We start from the raw sequence: 16,048 nt of genomic DNA, 5'->3' as shown, positions 1-16,048 counted from the left end.
AAATACGTCTGCTGGCTGTGGTATCGATGGCTACTTATAGGTTTTTTTGTTTGTTTTTTTCTGATCTGAAAAACTATCCTATCTGAGTAACTCAAAAAACATAATATTGTCTGAACCGCGATTTTTGTGATCCGTTGCCCCCCTAATAAATATTATGGTAATGTTAAGTGCATTATGAAAGACAATCAATGAAAGTTATTTAGATGCAAATTAAGGCTATGTCTGGTTAAACAGTTATTGTGTGATTTCGTTTATTGTGCTTTGTCAACTTGAAGCATGAATTTGAGAAAGAAAATCATTTTTGGAAGAAAATGCACCACATACTTTTGTCAATGATATATAGCTAAAAGATTGTAAAAGCTTTCAGTTCACCCTGCCTAATTGTAGTTGAAAAGTAAAATTAAGCTTGATTAATGATATGATTAAAATAAACTACAGCATCGGGAATATAACTCCCATGTGTTTTGCAGCATTTACAATTTTAGTCATAGTGTTATGTGAAAAAACACACATAAGAAATTATTGCTGACAGCACTTTTATTTTCAGAGACAGTTTTTTCTTTCACACAAAAACACAACAGTGAGTGTCTTTCAATGCTTTTAAACACTGGTTTCCTTGTTCTTTGTCATATCACACATGATGTGTATGAACACCGGTAAGCATTAGCCTCGATAGAGACGTAGATAGTAGTCGTGTCTCCTTCATTGTGTATTTTTATATTTTGAATATATCCCTCCACTGCATATAACCCCTTTTGCCTCGATCTGGAGGATATCGCGGAGGTATTGCTCCAAAAATGGTCACAGACACGCACGGGTAGACCTCTTCCCGTCATGGCAATCTGTCGCGCTGGTCGTGTTTGACCATTTGTTTGTCGGACGTAGCAACAGTAACTAAGGGGGGCGGGGCTCGGCGAAAGGCTAATTAACAAAAAAGCTATATAAGACTTTTAAAGGTACAGTAAGCGTTTTTTTTTATTTTATTTTTTTTATTACATTTATAATCGGCCTTACTGTCGTTAAGTGTGTCGCCGGACACAAACTAGACACAAATTCTAAAATACATTCACTTGACACTTTTTTAAATACATCAGAACACATCTCTGAATAAAACCATTGTCTATTTACATTAAAAACAGTGCAGTCTACTGTTTAATATGTTTAACAGTCATTGTAGTTTGACAATGAAAGCATGATGGTGGTTCTTCACCCTTTGATAATTAGCCATGAGTAAGTCTCTGGCTGTCCCTTTCTTGGTAAGGTCTGTTAAAGGGCAGGCTGGAATATAATGTCTCTCATGCAGTGGAACATGAAGGGTGCCCCGTGCAGTCAGGAAGTTAGTACTCTATAATGCCAACTTTCACTTAGCATGCCTTTGGTGTGCCAAATAACCTTTTTCTGAGGTCTAATTTCAAGATGTAGCGAGCTTGGCCCAGACTCTCTATGTGCTCCAGGACCGGGTAGGGTCGCTGCCTCACAGTTTTTTCTAATGCGATCTGTATTTCATTTTGGAAAACATTATTCTTTCCAGGACACTCAGAAAAGACATTAGAGAATTGACTTACCTGGTTTGTCCCACCACTTTAGCAGGTTTTAATAGATCTGCTCCACCCGTCTACGTCCTGGCTGATGGACTCTATCACAGGAGATATACACCAAGACACTGTAGCCCGGGTGAAACTTACATGCTTGGGCTAGGCAGTCGTAGACACTTTGCAGAGCATGCTGGGCTTCCACTAGGTTTTCTCGGACAGTGGGTATCACCCATTCAATCCTTTCCCTCATAAGCCCCTTTCACACAGAGATTCCGGAAAATACACGGATAAAGTGACCCGGGATTTGACCCGGGTTCGTTTGATTTTGGTTCAGTCACACTGCCAGTGATTTTCCGGAATCAGAAAGTGCATTCACACACAACTCGTAAAAATCCCGTAAAGACACGTGACATCGATGTGACTTGTAATGTCTCAGCAGCATCTTAAGTTTGCTTATGAGCTGCGATTTCTCTCTCGACAAACCACGTTTGTGCATTTTTTTCTCTGATTCGATCACAAACTTGCGCATTACGTACCGTTTCTCTAGCTGGCGAACGATCCCGGCTTCAGCGTCATCACTATGACACGCCATTATTACGGCTTTTGTTCACACAGCGCACGGTCCGGGACTGAACACTATCAATGTTACTAGGTCCCCAACCCGGCATTGATGCCGGCATCAGTCCCGGGTCGTGTTTGCGTTCACACAGAAGGCATTCTGGCAATTTCCCGCCAATTTGCCGGGATCATCGCATTGTGTGAAAGGGGCTATAGACTGTACATGCTCCACTACACTGCCGTGCAAAGGCAAAAGACCGTAACTTCGTTTTTGGTCGAAAATGAGTTATTTATATTTTTGGCACATTCAAGACCTTCTTTATCATGTGGACAAGAATCTTGTATCAATTCCGTTTTTTTTTTCGAGAAAATAATGATTTGTCTTAACAGTAACTTCCAAAAGCCCATGAGAAACCAAGGCAGAACACCGTAACATCAGTTACCGCTCTTTGGCTTTGTTTTGGAACGCTCAAATTGAGTTACGGTGCTCTGCCTTTGTTTAGCCGCGCGTCAATATGAAGTTACTGTGCCGGTGTTCAATCAAATAATGCTACCTACCAGACTGTACGGTTATCTGCCTTTGTTTTAATGTCCATTAAAATTAAAATTACGGTGTAGCCTGTGTACTTGTACAGCTGCCATCAGTCGCTCTAACTTCTGATGTCCTCAGAGCGGTCAGAACATTTAGTATGGTCTGCTCCATCGACAAACGTGCGATATCGATCGCGAAGGATTATGCAGAGTTGACAGAAAAACGTTACACATTGCCGTATCAGATGAATACAACCAACAATTAAAGCTTGGCAAACTAGCTGGCAGAGTGCCAAAACTTCGCCTTCAGCCCCGCCCTAAACACGGTCGAGTCAACGCTGGACTAATAGGAGGTATTTTGTCATGTCAAATGTATTAATAATGCCATCAGAATGCAACCAAAGCACAGGATAGCAATAAGTAGATGGCTATAAATAATTGTAAATCATACAAAAAAAAGCCATGATCACTAGATTTGATATACAGGTGTGTACTATAATGATTTTGTTAATGGTGATCAGCAACTAAATATTGATAATGTGGAAGTTACTGCCTTTTGCCTTGGCATGACTTCTCACTTTTTGCTGACAATACAAAGGCAGAGTACAGTAACTTTAAAATAGTGGTCAAAAGTCAAGTTTGAGCTCAAGATTTTTTTATGTATAATTTCCATTACTAAAACATCTATTTGCCAGATTTCCAGTGTCCTACCTATAATTAATTTGGCGGGACAACTAAAAATCTTTAAAGTCATTTTTCTCAGTTCCACACTCTAGCGACATAAGGTCTTTTGCCTTTGTAGGGCAGTACAGTTCTCAGTGGTGACTGATGTTTCTCTGTCCAGGAACCCCTTGGTTGTCGACCACACAGCGGTTCAAAAGGAGTAAATCCTGCGGAGGCCTGGGGCACTTTTCTGACAGAAATATATATGGAAGCATGAGGTCCTAGTTGCGCCCATCCTCAGTGACCACTCACCTCAGCATTCTCTCCGAAGTTTGGTTAAACCTTTCTACCAGGGCATCCATTGGGGGCGATACACAGAGTCGCAGAGTTGTTTCACCTGCAGCAGTTTATAGAGGTCCACTATAAGCCAGGATACAAAAGGAGTTCCTTGGTCTGTGAAAATCTATTTGGGGATTCATACAGAGCTGAACAGCATAAAGAGTCTTTTAGCAATGTTCTTTGATGTAGCCGTCTTCAGTGGGACTGCGTATGGGTTGTGTAATCCACAAGAACTAGGATGTGCTCATGGCCCCAAGCAAACTTAGACACCAGACCCACCAAATCCGTTCCAATGCACTCAAAGAGCACCTTAATGATAGGCAGTAGAATAAGATGGCTGGTCGCCTGGGTGCTGTTCTCTGACAAACTGCACAACTCTGGCAAACCATCTTACTTCTACCTCCATGCCAGGCCAGTGGTACTGATCTCTTATGCATTGGGTGTGTACACAGTCAATCACATTCTTTGTTTTTGGAACTACCAAAAGTCGTTTTCCTCCCCCGCCTCTGGGCAACAAAGTAAAACAATCATTTTCCACAATGAAATGCAATTCCTTACATGGCAACTTCCTGAGACCTGTTTGAATAGATTAGAGAACATATTTGGGGTTGGAGTGTTCAACTCACCATCTCTTTTGCTGTGGTTCACTGTCCTCGGGGTGTCCATTGCGGTTGTTATCGGGTTCCACTGTTGCCTGACAGTCCAGCGATCCCTTCCGCCTTTTGATGGACTCATGCCAAGGAACGCAAAGGCTTGTCCACCATCACATTCTCAGCTACTTACTTTGTAGTGTATTGTCCTGACAACTACCACAGATGACCTAAGAGGGTTAATTGGGCTGCCTGGACGCAGACCATGATCTGAGATTCATGAATTCATTCATGGAGCCGCTGCCCCGCACGCACCAGTGAAAGCCACAACCTTGCCAGGATCTCTTACTTCAGAGTACCATAGTCATCATTTTTGTGTGGGACTACATAGTAGAAGGCACACTGCACCTGCCTAGTGAGAAAGGGCACTAGTATTCAGCCTCTGGCCACCACTTCAAATGTATGCAAGTATGCCTCCATATGATCTTGCACTGTCAACTTTGTAAGAACTGATTAGCTCAGGCATTGGGGTTGGGGATCTCAGTGTGAAATGCTGTTTCTAATCGACACCGCCCTCGCCTTATTATTCCATCTGTTCAGCGAACTGCTGCTGGTGGAGGGTGTCATCCATGTTGAGAGAGAGAGAGAGAGAGAGAGAGAGAGAGAGAGAGAGAGAGAGAGAGAGCACTAATCTGTAATGGAAGAAAACATCTTCATGATTGTCTTAATATGTTCTCACCCTTTACGTTGCTGCCCACATTCTTCATCACTTGTGGCAGGAGGAATAAAGCATAAAGCGCCGACACTATATGCAGTAGAATTTAACATACAGGGCGCTTTATTTGACAAAGGGTTTAGGATATAAGTTGGCTGGTGTGACTGGTGGCTACAGTGCTGGCTCTGACTTGTGTTGTGCTGTGGTAAACTTACCAGTGAACCAATGTTCTCCTTATTAACTTCCCTAGGTGTGTGATGGTGATAATCTTGTGCTGACTGGGCTTACTCGTCACTGGAGTCTAGGGAGGAGACACAGCCTGATCTCATGAAAGTGTGTATCTATAGCACAAAATTTTTTTCTCGTGCCATTTATACGCCAAAAATTGTTTGCGCGTGCATATGATACGCACTTTATGGCGTATCCACACTCCACACCCCTAATCCTACCCGAGGGGTTTACAGTGCGTATCATATAATTTTTTTTTATGTATTGGTATTGGAAATACTATAGTGCTTAGCAAAAAATATTATTAAACAAGTATTATTAAAAATATGCCTAATGTTGGTTCAACTTTAATTTAGGAATTCAAAGTGTAAACTTTTTTTAATTTTTTTATGAATCTACTATTAATCAGAGAAACCTTTGTGATTAATTAGTTAAAAGTTTTAAATCAGTTTTACAGCTTTAATTAGCTTTATGTTTCCCACGTAGGTTGGGCCAGACATCACAATAACAGACAGTGACCTGAATCTCACACAAACTCAAATAGTGTTGCCCCTGTGTGCCCTTTGCGGGTGTGTCTATGAGCTTATGGCATTTTTACAAGGACATTTATTATTATTTATGCTGCATTGTATCTTTTGTCATGATTAAGGTCGTAAATATGTTAGGTGTGTGTGTTTTTGTATAAAACTGAAGTATGATGGAAACACTTAAGTATCAGGAAGCAGGAATGACTGTTGGACTGTACTGAGGGACTTTCCTCAAGAGTGTGCAACAGTTATCGAAACAATGCCCATGTTTTACACCATGACAATGTTTTGTGCCTCATACAATTTCACCGATTTCCTCTGGAGGGTGTTTATGTGTGTGAGGTGAAGTTTTTTCTTCTCTTCTGTTGACTGAAGGTCAACCAAGTGCCTGGTTCTTACAGTTACACCCTGAGTGTGTGTGTGTTTTCAAAGCATTGGCTCCTGACTGAGCGCTGAGCAGAAATCCCATCTCTGCGTCTATCTCAGACTGTTTTCACATCTATTTCTGAATGTGTAGCCTCTTTAAAGTGACCCAATTGTGTGTATGTGTGTGTAGTGAGGAGGACGGTTCGCCCTTGGCTCTTTTCTCGCTTTCTTAACCCCTCCGGTTCTCTCCAACTTTCTTTCTCTCAAACACTTTCTGATGTTCCAGTCATTTTACAATTTGCATTGCCCGCAGCATTAACTGTGATCCAGTTACTGCATCCACAACATATAATCGACTGTGTGTGTGTCTTGTGATATGGTGGTGCATCAGGAGAATGATCATCAGATATATGCTCTCTCGCTCTCTCTCTCTCTCTCTCTCTCTCTCTCTCTCTCTCTCTCTCTCTCTCTCTCTCTCTCTCTCTCTCTCTCTCTCTCTCTCTGATCTCATAGAGGAGTGGACGCGGTGGACGCTCAGCCTGACTTTGAGAGTCAGCCTCAAGTTGTGTGTGTGTGTGTTTGACAGCAAGCAAGACTGCTTGAGCCCAAGGACATGGAATTAAACTTACGAAGGATTTTACTCTCAAGAAAATTGTGTGAATCAGTCCAAAGGGCAGGAAACAGTGGCAAAGCTGTTTAAAAGGTGAGTTTATGGCTGTTATTTATTCATTCACAATGATAATGAAATCTATATAGACTCAGTGTTTAGTGATGACAACCAAATGCTGGACACTTGGAGAGATACCTCAACTTTTCAAGTTTATTCGGTTATTGCTCTGACCGCGTTGTACTGGTATGTGTAGTAGTAGGAGTATTTATGTTTTTTTTATTTGTGTAGACGGAGGCATTATTGAATTATTGAGCTTTAAGATGTCATTTAGAAAGATTATTATGTATGAACATTATGAACATCCAACTGGATATCCATAATACATCGAGTGAGGATTATGTTTAAAATGGAAAAATAGAACATTTAGTTATATTTATTATACATTTTCTGAAAATAAGATTCTTAATATCTTATCTAATTTATCTTTTTCTAATGATATTTCATTCACCAGATAATGGTACTGCTTGAAAAATTGAAAGTGCACTTATTGTAAAATAAAGTGCAACTGATTTTTTTTCTTCTTCAGTGCACACATATACTGACCACACATCCATATTAGTCAGAGGAAGACCATTTCCACCTCCTGTTGACTGCTCACCCAGCATGATCATCTGAGGCCAAACAGCACTTCCTCCATCACACACACACACACACACACTGAACCCTTGAAACACAAAGCTGGCCATATAATATCCATCTTATTACACGGCATTAAACATTGATTTGAGTTGAAATTTTGAAATGACACAAGAGACAAGAAACTAGCACAGTTCAGGCAATGTAACAGTTTACTGCATACAACACACATGCTGCAGAATCAGTGTGAGTGTGTACATTTGTTTTCCTGTGCTTGGATGGCCAGATTTTTTTAAAACGCATGTGTTAATTTGTCTATGTGTTTGTGTGAAGGTGTGTGTGGTGGGGGCTGTTGACATGTTTTAGGGATTGGGGTCAGGGACGATGGCTTTCATTTATCATCAAAACAACATCTAACATTCACACCAACGCACACACTTGAACACAATCATGCAAAGACAAACAGAAAGACCGATGCACACACAGTCACCTGCTGAAATGTTGCCTGTTACAAGGATGCATTTGAGAAAATTTGCTTTAGATTTGCATCTGGTGGAGTGTGACGATATTCATGCATGCAAACTTACGACAAATGTAACTTGTATTTGCCCATATAGTGTTTGAGCAGAGTGTGTTTACCCTCTATATCAGTCTTTGAGAAAGAGTGCGAGAGGGACCAACTCATTTAGTAAGGATGTTCTTTTGTGTGGGCCGTCCCACCCCTCGGATCCCCGTTGCAGCGCCTGCCACCAAACCTGTTGTCATAACAACAGCTGTCTTCCTGGCAACCCCCACCCCACCCGTCTGCGTTTTGTGTTTTTACTTTGATATAGTCTGGGGTAAAAATTGTTCCCAGAATTTAGTTTAATCTGGCAAATTAAATAATATTCAGGATTTAATATAGCCCTAATATAACCATAACCCCAACCCTTACCCTTTCATTAAAATGTTATATCAATTCACACATTCCTCTAGAAGATCTTTTATGTACATAATAGTTAGTTATTGGTCTGCATGTGTTCTGTGCTGTGCTGTGATACATACACAGTAGCTGATGAACAGATGTTTCATGGCACAAATGTTACTATATAGGGCAAATTCCAATCGGAAATGAGCATCCCTAAGCAGGGCACTTGCATGTCACAATGAAGCCGTTTGCGAAGGGAGAAAGGAAAGACAACGTAATTTCCTCATTATATTCACAGGTCAGCAATTTCACCCCATTAGCTGTTCTTATAACAATAATTCTGGTCGCGTTTTATTTTACAGTGTGTGCACTTGCATGTACTTACAGTGTGCTTACCTAAGAAAGTAGAGGGCAATATAAGGTAACTACATGGGTTAAGGTTAGGTTTAGGGGTTTGTTCAGGGTTAGTGCCTAGTTATTACCCCGTTATTATAATTACAATAATAAGTACATAGTATGTGCATGCGGAAAAGGACTGTAAAATAAAGTGCTACTAGAATTTCTTATTACTGCTTAATATAATTGTTGCGAAAAAATATATATAAATTTTATTATGACATTTTAAAAATATGTGTTATGTTCAGGGCCTAAAATTTACTTTTTTCCGCACCTGCCAATGGCCGATGACTTCAGAAAATTTACAGACCATAAATATATTTTTGCAAAAACAGGCAGTTATGACACCTACATTTTAGATACTAATGAAAATTCTCTGTTCTCTATTCCAATTTCGATACCACAGCAAAAACTACTAGCCTAACTAATATACATTAAAACATTATTATAGACAACAGTAGTTTTCAAAACTAAACTTTCCACACAGTCCGCAATTAACAAATTGAATATCCTATCATGTTTTCTTGACCTTGAATATTTAAATTGCGATGCAGAACTGGTCCGTCAACTGTCCCAAGCATCATTCACGTTTGTTTACGTTCATGTTCCCACAACATTGCATTGTTAGGATTCATAAAAATGGTGAACGGCCAACTGGTGATTGACACCATTTCATAAACTCACCAACACTGATTTTTACTCGCATTTGGCACTTGGTGAGTGTTCATTTTAGGCCCCGGTTATATATATATATATATGTGTGTGTGTGTGTGTGTGTGTGTGTGTGTGTGTGTGTGTGTGTGTGTATTCCCTCTCTGCTCTCAATTTTAGAACTTGCCATCTCTCCCTTGGACCCTGCATGTGGTCACATTTACCTAAAGTATCTACAATTAAACATATATCTTACCCATAAAGTGTATTTATACTTCATATGTAATGTATGACAGGGCTAAATGTGTGTAATATGTCACAAACAAAACAAAACCACTTGACTCATTCTGTTAATATTAATACCTGTTTAGTGACCATCGAATGTACTTTTTGCTAATGGACTTGTGGAAGAACCCTTCTTAAAGGCATTCAGGTGTTCACTTTTGTATGGAACGCCCCTACAAATAGTGTCCCCTTCCCGAAGTCCCCTTTGTTTTTGTTGTTTTTTAGCACAGATGGAGGTATGCGTCAAATATGCCTTATGATTTGAAAACTACTTTTATTTGTGTACACTCACAATAACAAGAAAATGTTGTGCTTCAGTAAAATAAAGAAAATAAACAGGATGCTCTTTCTGCCGTCTCGGTCTCTGTGAACTGGAGTGCGTCACAGAAATGAACCGAAACGCAGCGTATATGGGCTACTTGCCTCACAGACAAATATATATCTATAGAAAGCTTGAAATGTCTACTTTTAAACCAACCAATTCAAAATCTCTGATTATGTAATCCGTATGAAAGGTGCATTTCTCTCTAAAGGCGCATTTACTACACTGAGGAGATGAAGAGTCATCGTCAACTTCATCTTTGCAGCCGACACTGACTCAGAAAACACTAGTTTATTAATAAATTAACCCTTTAAGTGTCACCCCCCTTTTTTTAAATATACATGAAAATGCACATTTCGACTTTAAATGGTTGTAATTAAAGAATGCTTTGGAGTATAGACGTAAAATTGGTCTTGTTTTAAAGAAGACATTTGGCAGATTTTTGTTGAAGTGAAATAAATTAAGAAAGTGAAACAAAAAAAAAGTTATATAAGTTTGTGTTTATGAAAATGTACAATTTAAAAAAATTAATTATTCATATTTTATATAAAATATATATTTTTAAAACCTGGCCGACTCTAAAACTGCTAGAAAATCAAAGCCAAAAATCTGAATAAGTTGTGTTTCAAATTTTAGGTTGATATCTCAAAAAATGAGCTTTCAGTGAGATTTTGTTTGGGCGCAGTACCAAACATTTTCACTAGGTGACAACCAGACTCCATTACTGCCCATATAAGGGCGCCTTCATTTCCATATGTGTTATTAAAAACATATTAATATATTTTTTTCTAAAATAATTGAATGGATGATATCTTTTGAACTCTTGGCATGAAAACAAACTGAGGTTTCATCCATTCTTTCATGATTTTTCATGTTCATTGCTATTTCAAAATAAAGGTCTGAACACGCCTTATAAATATGAAAATATTCTTGTTGCAAATTGATAAATTACAGCTCCTCTCTAATTTATTTTGGAAATCATTCACCAAATATGAAAACTAGAGTTTGTAAGCTTTCAAATGATATATAGTTTGTCAAGATTAGTTTATGTTTATTATAGGATATTACTGTTTTAAATATGTAATGATTTTGGGCCCACCGGTGGGCCGGTGACACTTAAGAGGTTAAAATATCTCCTTTCTATTTTTTTCCAACACACTCATAGTCATTACTTTTGCCAGTGCTTTGCAGCAAGCTTTATGCGTGTGCTTGAGCGCGAGGCATATATTCTAACCCTAATATATTTAAGTAATTAATTAATACTAACATGCGATTAGTCAACTAATGGCTTAAATGAACGACTTCTAGTCGACTACAAAAAAATGTAGTCTGGGGCAGCCCTATAACAAAATAATGATAACACTTTCGTTATGTGTATATTCTGTTTTCTTTTGGTTCTGATCTGTTTCTGTTCCCTGCATGTGTGTGTTGTAGTTTCCTCTGTGTCCCAGTTAATCACTAATGAATTTCACCTGTTGTTCATTTAGTTATGAAACCTTAGTTTCCTTTGGGTTTTTTGTCCGTTATTGTTGCGCTAAGCTTGGTTGTTCTGTTCCTGCCTGAGGGGCTGTTTACACAACACTGTTTTCAACTAAAAACAGAAAACTTTTTATGCATTTTGGCCGTTCATTTAAACGACAACTGTGTTTTGGTGGCTTGAAAATGCAAACTTTTGAAAACGGCTTTCAGAGTGCAAGTTTTTGAAAATGACACCCTTATCATCGTGTAAACTACAAAAACGCGAATCTTTGAAAACGGTGACGTCATTCACATATTTTTTTGCAAATGAAAGGATCGCCAACTACTGGCCTGGCATGAATAATACAGCGTTATTAGCCAGGGATCATTTTGATAATGTTGTCATCTGTACAAAGAAATACTTTTCCGTTTTTAGCACATCGTTGTTGTGTAAACATACCCTGAGAGTTTGTCCCCGAGTGATTTTGTTTCCTTTGAGTTCTTGTTAATAAATTTAAACTGCTGTGATTATATCCTCTTTCTCCTTGTCTCTGCAAGCCGCACTTGACAACTTTACAATCAGGTTCAATTGGTTAACTTTATAATGCACAAGGTATCATGAACTAACAAATGTTGTCACCCAACAAACATTTTATGTCGCTCATAAAACACAGACCTAAAAAACATTAACCAACAGGTAGCATTATAGAATGATTTCTTTTGTAAAATAAAATCTTTACAAAACAAGAATGACACTCTCTACTGCTTATAATTCACTGCAATATATGTTACATGGTCCACGTTTACACAATTATTCCTAAGTTTCCCCTTTTGTTTAGATGGTAATGAAACTGAAAGAGTAACACTTGTGTAGGTGTTCAGTCACATGTAATTGCTTTTAAACCATGTGATTTTTTAGATTCAGAATAAAATTCAATATGATATTATTGTAGAAATGTAGCAAATTTATTTTTGTATTATGCTAGATTTTTAACTTAAGTTTAACATTTTAAAAAAATAGCTTGTAAACGTGCAAATTGGCCTGTGGGTACATCGAGTTTTGGTGGTGTTTGTGTCTGAATGAGAAAATAATTCATGTAATTTGAAAGATGTCGTCACTGAATGCATTTTAAGCCAAAACAATGATAAATGATCCACAGTTTAGCTCATATGCTGTGATCACTGAGTTTTGAAAAAGTCACCTAAATATTGAGGTGACTTAAAATAAATATTTTTTATTGAGAAATTGACATGAACTTACATTATAAAATATTATCGTACAAGATAGATGTAAAGATATAAGGGTGAATGGGTGCATGTGTGTTTGTGTGAAATCTAACCCTCTTCCTGTTAACTGGGGGGTTTTGTTCAGTTTGTTTGAGTGATCAGGGATTAGACTGCTGTTCTGAACTCTGAAACTGAGAATGGGGCTGGATTTGGGTGTGTGAGAGAGACTTTAATCCATCAATTCTAACTGACAACAAGCTCTTATAGCTTTTGTTACAATGCAGAGCACACACACACAAACCTTGTTGAACCACCTCGCAGTTTTCACTGACAGTGATGGGGATTTGTCACATGGTCAAACATTTATGTATAAATATTTGTGCGCGTGCGCACGTGTGTGTGTGTGTGTGTGTGTGTGTGTGTGTGTGTGTGTGTGTGTGTGTGTGTGTGTGTGTGTGTGTGTGTGTGTGTGTGTGTGTGTGTGTGATGAGCTGCATGCTGGAGCTGAGAGGTGGTCACTTTTTAATTTGGGTCACTGGATATGAATAGCCCTGCCGATTGAGGATAGTAAAATAGTTACTGAGTGTGTGTGTGTGTGTGTGTGTGTGTGTGTGTGTGTGTGTGTGTGTGTGTGTGTGTGTGTGTGTGTGTGTGTGTGTGTTAAAGGTGTGTTAAAGTCACTTGTGCTAGCATGTACCATGCTATCTACTTCTGACTTAGTCTCTCTTTAACTCAAGCCAATTCTGAATGAACTTAAAGCCACAAATATGTTTACTTCACACTTACTAATTACCCAGTGAAACACTGAACATTACTCAATCTCAACTGTCCACAGCAGGTGACCACAGACATCAGTGTGACGCATGAGAGAAGTACAGACAGTGATGTGATGCTCATGTTTGCTTGTTTGTTGGCTTGAAGAGTCGTCCATACCCTCCTTCAAGTGCTCACTTATCACTCTCTGTTTGCTCTGCTTATTTGTTTGCTTGCTTGTCAGTAAGTTTGTTAGTTGATCCCATAAAAAAAAAAAAAAAAAAATTGGGCCAAATATATGTTGCAAACAGTGAATTTTTCAAATTGAAAATATATTTTGTTTAAACGTTCAAAATGGCAACATATGTTACAAAATGTACTTCAAGGAGCAATGAAACATTTTGGGGAAATGCTAAATATATTTTGCACAATATAAATAAAATAGATAAATATAACAAAAATGGGCAAAATAAATGAGGAAATATAAGTAATTCAAATGTATAAAATATATGTAGTTCAGTCATGAAACTCTAGATGGCGTGGGCTAGTAGGTACTTCATGGAATCTGCTTGCAATCACATCATTCACTGCCACAAGCTGATTGGTCTCTGTCTGCAGCCAATGAGCTTGCTGCTCAAAATATAAATAGTTTGGTTTAGTGTTTGGTTCAGAACCCCTCCTCCTCCCCCAGCTCCACCTGTCCAGATCTGCTGCGGGTATAATCTCATGCATGTTGTTTGTGCAGCAGCAGCAGTGTGTCTTACATGCTCACAGCCGTGTGTCTGTGGATCTATTCGCAGTAGCCAGTCTTTTAACACTTAACAGTGATCCTTATCTGCTAAAAAAACACTATAAATACAATGATCACTTACTGTATATTATTGTTATGTATTGGCATATTGCCCAGCTCTTAAACTTTCTAAATCATTATAGACATATCATAATGGCTTTATGTAAAGCTGCTTGGAAAACACGTGTATTGTGAAGAGCTATTCAAATAAATTTGACTTGACTTGACTTGACGCTTGGTCTTACTTCAAGACAGGATTTGTTGGCGAAATTTAAGTGACAATGACATCAATGCATATTCTGGATGTTTTAATATATTTTGTAGAAATAGTTTGACCTCTCTGCCTGTCTAAACTTGCTTTGTAAGGGAAAAAAACTGGTTTGTCTAACCAGTGTTGGGGGTAACTCATTACAAGTAACTTGAGTTACGTGATCAGATTACTTTTTCAAGTATCTAAATTAACGCATTACTTTTTTCAATTTACAACAAAATATCCAAGTTACTCTTTCAAATAAGTAACCCTAGTTACTTTGTCACATGTATTGACTGACAGCTAAATAAAGTGAGGAGGCGGTGTGTGCGCTGTGTAAACATGATGGTTATTTTACTTCTAGACTAAATGTGAACTTGCATTTGCTCAGTATTCCTCAAAATGAATAAAAACAATTATACAAACATACTTTCTCACTTTATTAACCAATGTCTTTGCTGCTGACCTTCTATGATCTGATTCAACCATACTAATAACTTAAGCAAAAACTTTACTTTACTTTAGATTAGATTTAGAAATAAGAGTTTTTACCCCAAAATCTAACATATCTGACACAAAACGGTAACTCCAAATCCAGGTTTCGCTGCCTGGAGTCCAGTTGTTTCTGTGAATTGCAGCGATGCATTTGCTTTTCTTTTCTGTAGCTTTCAGCAGTCTGTAAAAATACCTCTGATTTCTTGTTGAATCTGTTTGTAAAGTTTAGGGGTTAGGGTTTAGGGTTTAGGGTTAGGGTTAGGGTTAGGGTTAGGGTTAGGGGAGAGAATACAGATATCTTGATACTTAGATATAACGAATGGACTAAAATAAGTGGAAGGTAGCGAGTGAAAGGTGTATGATGTAATGCGGCTCATTAGTGGACAGAAGTGAATCTCTGGCTGATGGTGTTTGATGAAGTGGCTGTGGTGTATTGTTTGTTTCAGCTGAAGGAGAACAGAGAGGACGGGCCGTCTTTATGTGGGGTTTTTCTCAGCTATTGATCAGGCCTGAACCCCCTGCTACTGTTTCAAAGAGAGAGAGAGTGTGTGTGTGTGTGTGTGTGTGTGTGTGTGTGTGTGTGTGTGTGTGTGTGTGTGTGTGTGTGTGTGTGTGTGTGTGTGTGTGTGTGTGTGTGTGTGTGTGTGTGTGTGCATAGGACGCTCAGATCACTGTGAACAAGCTGACTAACGCAAAAAAAATTCACATGCTATCACTTTCTCTCTTTCTCTCTCAGGTTTTGCAGTCCAAAACCTAGTGATCTGCCTAGATAAGACCTTTTAAACGGCACTCCTAATGCGAAATCATAACATAAGTATGCTTTCTTTTGCCATATGCATCCTTTATAGAGAAGACAATCACAGAATTCATTGGGAACCCTTGTGGAAAATAGTTTACTTTAAAAAAAAAAAGAGTATTTATTACGGAAAATATAAAAAGAATATACTTAAGTGTGAACTGATTGTAATGTTTTCCGGACAATTAAATATAGTTTAAATTTATATTAGGTGCAATAAGATTAACTTTAGAGTGTTTTATTTTAAAGTGAATCGTCTAATTATGAATATTTTATTGTGCACTTTTTAAAAAGTGTACATTCGTTTGTTAAGAAATAAAAGTGTACTCTCTTTAACTGGTATTTTACTTCATTAACTGCAAGTACAGTTTTTAAATATACTTTTAAGATTTGAAATACACAAAAATTGCATATTCAAAA

The 16,048-nt window shown here is 38.3% G+C and overlaps 1 protein-coding gene across 1 annotated transcript in view; it reads left to right on the top strand.

The window, feature by feature from the left end:
- Positions 1-6,579: 6,579 nt before the first annotated feature.
- LOC307145376 (pleckstrin homology domain-containing family G member 1) overlaps positions 6,580-16,048 on the top strand; it is a 48,552-nt gene continuing 39,083 nt past the window's right edge. The window contains exon 1 of the mRNA XM_079848453.1: positions 6,580-6,755. The gene's annotated coding sequence lies outside the window, so the exon portion shown is untranslated. The remainder of the gene's footprint in view (positions 6,756-16,048) is intronic.

Source organism: Squalius cephalus (genome assembly GCF_949319135.1).
Source record: "Squalius cephalus genome assembly, chromosome: 18".
Taxonomy (NCBI): domain Eukaryota; kingdom Metazoa; phylum Chordata; class Actinopteri; order Cypriniformes; family Leuciscidae; genus Squalius; species Squalius cephalus.
The sequence above is the reverse complement of the archived record's forward strand: the minus strand, read 5'-3'. Positions and strand labels throughout refer to the sequence as shown.